Raw genomic sequence first — 5,298 nt, forward strand, 5'->3', positions numbered from 1 at the left:
AGCCCTTTAATAAAGTGACAAACAAGAGAAAAATTCTGATGCATGGTGAATTATGTGATTAACATAATTGGGAAGTAGTTTTATATCCGAGAGTGTGGCCTAGGCCAGCACTTCCATGTGTCTATCTTTCTCTTCCTCAAAACAAGTGTGCAGAGGTGTCTTTTCATATGGGAAGGAGAGAGATAGACTCAAGCCACACTCCCGAACAAATAACTTTCTCCCAATTTTTTTATTTTTGGATAAAAGAAACAAAGAAAAAAAAAGTCTCTTTGTATGTGCTGATGTGTCCCTTTTCACCTTTAATTGAAGACACAGATCAGGGTGCTACCTCCTTGTTATGAACCGTTCCTTTCAGGGTATGAGATGGAAGGGGGAGGAAGGACCAAGGAATACTACCTTTCGTTGCTGAATGTTAATAAAGTTCATGAGACTGCGAATCTGCGACAACTTTGCTTTTATACATTTCCACCAATGAAATAAAACATATGTAAAAGACAACTTTGCTGCCTCTATGCCTCCATGGAGACAAAGCACATTTCTGTTTTTGTTTTTATTTTTAATTTTTCAGAACGAAAAAGAGATCGATCAGAACCTTTTCATTGGTTCTTATAATTCAACAATTAAAGTTAAATGATGGGATCAAATATTTCTTTGTTTCAGAACAGATCAATGGAGTAATGGACAACGAGAATGAAGTTCGAAGATTGGGGCTGGGAAAGCTTGAACCCAATTCCTACAGTGATGAATATAAACGTAATTAAAATTTCTGGAGAGTTATACATTTGTGAGTTAAAGAAGTAGTTCTCTCTAGAAAATATATACTGATTATTACAGGTGTATAATGAAGGAAAATGCAACAAGAAGGCATGAATGATGAATCGAGTCAAATTTTGCTCCTCTGAAACAGTCCAGGTATACAATATTCAACGATTTCTTCAACAACGCCTCTAATTTTGCCGCACCCACTTGGCACTCACAAAGTGCCAATTAGGTGTCATGGTAGGAGTGTCAGGCAATTGCTAGGAGCTAAACAATTATGGAGAGAAAACCTTTGGACGAATAAAAGAAAATATAAAATTAAAAAATAGGAGAAACATTTCTTTCTCAGATGAGTGGATGGGAATGATTGAAACATTGAATCAAATAAATCACCACCTGGGTTTCTAGAACAAAGGACAAAATTAGTCTCTGGGAAACACTCAAGTTTGTGGAGAATACCCTCGAGAGGAAGCTCATTGCAAGAAAAAGGAACTTGGCGTGCATGTTCAATCAATTTATGGTTGCAAGTAGACGACCAAAGGGTGAAGAGTGCAATTATACAAAACCGAAATCCCCCATTCCCAACGATTTCTCTCATTATGTGAAAGGTGGAGAGTAGTTAGAGTAATTTCTTCAACTCAAGGAAGGTTCTCTCTATCTCTCTCTCTTCTAGTTGGGAAGATTTTATTGAAGGCAAAAAGTTTTTCGATCTAATTTATCTTAAACCACAGTAAAAAAGGAAACTTTTTCACTGATGGCCATCAATATGCTTCGATGGATGTTAGGGGATAATGAAGGACGTTTTGGACCTTTACTGTATAAGGAAGAGTAATGAATGATCTTAGATTCATGAGTGAACCGAGCCCTTCACCATGGGTGAAAGAAAACTTTCTCTAATATTTTTTGCAAGGCTCGCATTGAAAGGCTTTCATACACAGCCCATCTAATTGAATCATGTAGAAGACTGATGTGGTGGTAAATCTGATTGTTAGATAGATATGGCTAGTATGGTTTGGCCCTCTATGTATTAGCATTTGGCCTTGTATTATATTATGTCCTTCAAACAGTTTTCAAATTGCAATATTTATAAATGATATTAAAGGTTTTTTATTTTTCCATGTGTGCAAATCTATTTGGTTAGAAACTTGACATGTGAGTACAGATCTTGGGCTTTACCTCCTCAAAAAATATGATCTCCATCCATCCAAGTGGGCCTCAAGTGGGCTGCGTGGGAAGCCAGTACCCTTAATTTGATTATAGGAAATTTGTCTCAGAATCATGAGGTAGAATGATGGGGCAACTCCGACTATGGGATATATAATGGACGGTGTGGATAAGCTACTTGTCAAATTGTAGACTAAAATTAAACCACATATATTGTGTATTGACATGCATCTGCATGTATGTCTGTGTATATCTATGATACTCTAAACGCTATTGTATACTCTCTCAAAGTCTTAAACTTTCAAAGCCTTATTTTGCTAATTGGAAAACTCTGTTTCGGGCCTAAGACTGAAATTCTTATTTGAGGAGAAACCCTTAGAGTCTACCTATCCACAAATTTTGGATCCCTTCTGATTACCACTTGACGGAGTCTTGGGTTGACTAACCAAGCTTATCTAATTAGGCCAACAAGATGCGCTTCGCCCAATAAATATTAGTCATGACATTATCGATATTAATAAGCTAAAATAGTTGAAGTCATCAAATTTGATTTTTCTTTCTTTTACTTCATTTGATCAATCTATCCACAAATTTTGAACCCCTTCTCTTGTACCACTTGAAAGAGTGTTTTACCAAACATATATTTGTCATTATATTATCAATAGTAATTAGGTCAAATAGTTGAAATAATCAAATTTGATTTTTCTTTTTTATTTCTAGCCATAATAGAATTTTTAAGTACTTCATTTGATGTTGAAATCCACCTGCTCATGTTCGCATATTAGAGAACTGGTCAAACTTTTTTTGCTCATTCTCGTCATACAACACTTTTGAAAGATTTGGTTGAAAAAATCAACAAATAGTCGATAAGAGTTTGGTTCATTTAAGATTGACAATTTTCATGTGGTAATTAGTGTTTTTATTGAAAATTGCATGTGTATAAATATAAGGATCCAGATCTCCTACGGCCCAGCTGCCCATAGTAGCCTGTGCGATGTGACATGACCATGCGTGCAATGATCGCCTTACCCCCGCTGGAGCAAGGAGTTGGTCAGGGGGTAAGGCGGTCATTGCACGCGCAGCCCAATCTGTGCCGCACAGTCTACTACAGGCAGCTGGGCCGTAGACAATCTGTATTGATAAATATAAACATATATATGATGTAGCATCGTAAAAACATTTATATGAATATAAATATATGCTCGAAGCAAGTTACATGCGAAAACATCCCTACATTGAAGGCACATAGATCGTTTACTCCTGGTCGCGTAGCCCCTACACTAGTAGAAGGGCCAATGAGAGTATGCACAGGGTCATCAACATAAATAGGATTATCGATCTCATGCGGGGTAGGATAGTAATTTCATATGCTCTTATGTCTGGACACACGCATGATCCATGCAGCCAAGCAATATTCTTTTCCCCATATGTTTTCTTACCAAATTGTCATTATTTGGGAAGCATTTATCACTTGTAAGTTTTTTAATTATCAAGCACATGTTGTATTGACATTCATTATTTGGGAAGACATCATCACTTCTAATAACTTGTTTAAGCATTCCTCCATCTGTATTGACTTTTTTTTTTTTTTAATAATTACATCCTTTAAATTGCTCAAGAATAATAATAAATAAGGGTCTAGATCAATTAAAGTTAGGGAAAAGGGCTACCTCACATCCTACTATTTATTGTTTTTTCTCTTTCTTTTATTAAATGAATAAACACTATTTATGTGAGTTGGTGGATTGTACCCTCTTTGCTAAGAGAACCCTCCCCTAAAGTTATTATAAAATTAAGTTTCCTAGAATTTGAGAATGGATTCAAGAACCATAAGAGAGAAAATCTCACTAATTCGAGGCTAGTAAGACGGGGGACTGATACTTTTTTATATGTATCAGTATTATGTCGGTATCAGCCGTGACTGATACTACATCCGATACCGTAACTACTTTTTGATTAAAAATCAGCTGGGGAGGCCTGGGTAGGGATGTATATGTAATATAATTTACATAAATGAGGAAAATTATGTGATTGAAGTGTAAATTACTTAAAGGAGGGTTAAATATAAATGTGAGCCCAGGTCCAAATACTTTAAACATTATAGAATGGGCTTTCTATATTAGCCCAGTTGAGCCCAAGTTGCATTTATTCCTAGAATGTGGTCTATTTTCCACCAACAATAGTGCCGTTGAGGTGGGTTTTGAATTTTAACTTCATGGGTCCCATCTCTTTAAAAAACACAAAAAGCTCCAAAATCCACATAGCCTCTCCCAGCAGGAGAGCCATTAAAGAAGGCTTTCATCCAATAACTCCACACAGAGAGATGATTCCCAGGCATTGAATAGAGTAAAATTTCGTCAAAATTCTATAAATAAATCACAAATAAATAAAGAAGTAATTCTTTTTTGGTAATGAAATAATAAACAAGGATTGACAACCTTGTTAAGAGCCTCTTATTCCTTTCCAGGACGAAATCATTTAACCACAGATGTCACAAACATTAAGAAAACCGTGTCTTAGGAATTTAAATTAGTTAAGTAAAATGTGGGTCATGACTCATGACTCATTATCCGGGCCTCCCTTTTTTGAATGACAGCTACTTCCAACGGTCCGCTTATAAAACAACCAATGAGGTATTGAAAAATAGTATCATCCATATGTGGGACATTAGACCCCACTATGTTGAGGATTCTTCTACGTGTCAAAATCCAGACCGTCGACGTATAAGAAAAGGTTATGATCCAGCGATAAAGGCTTCGTGTCTACAATTCTTTTCCGTTACTGAAAAGACTTCCACGTATCAGAATAACTCATTAACGTGTAAACTTGAGGAAATTTTCAAATTTTCAATTATACTTCAAAATTTTAAATTTAAACAATAAAATGAAAAAAAATAAGAGAAGCTCTTCTACGTCGCGTTCTAAGCCAATAAAGCGCAATAGAAAGTCGGCTAATTTGTTTTTTTTTTCTTTTAAATTATTTTTCATTATAATTAATTAATTACTTGAAATTTTCCGCCCACCTCCATAAATAATTTCTTAGTTTGTTCTCCGAAAAAGATGAAGGCTGAAACGGCCTTCTAATTTTTTATTCTTCAGTTTCTTTCACTTTTCCTCCTCTCTTTCTAGAAATTTTTTTTTTTCTTTTTTAAGAACCTCTTCTTTTCTTGAGCTGCTGACCTAACTCTTTTATATTAGTTCTCTCTTTACCTTTAGAATTGAGATCCAGTTCGAGGGATTTGCAGAGAAAAATCGATTTTGAGTCTGTGTTTTTAGTCTATGATTTAAACGAGCTTTTATTTGGTTCTTCTCCAATCGAAACGAAACGAGTTTTTTTTTTTTTTGGGTTGGTTTCACCGATTTTTAGTGGGAAGAG

Source organism: Telopea speciosissima, chromosome 3, assembly GCF_018873765.1.
Source record: "Telopea speciosissima isolate NSW1024214 ecotype Mountain lineage chromosome 3, Tspe_v1, whole genome shotgun sequence".
NCBI lineage: Eukaryota > Viridiplantae > Streptophyta > Magnoliopsida > Proteales > Proteaceae > Telopea > Telopea speciosissima.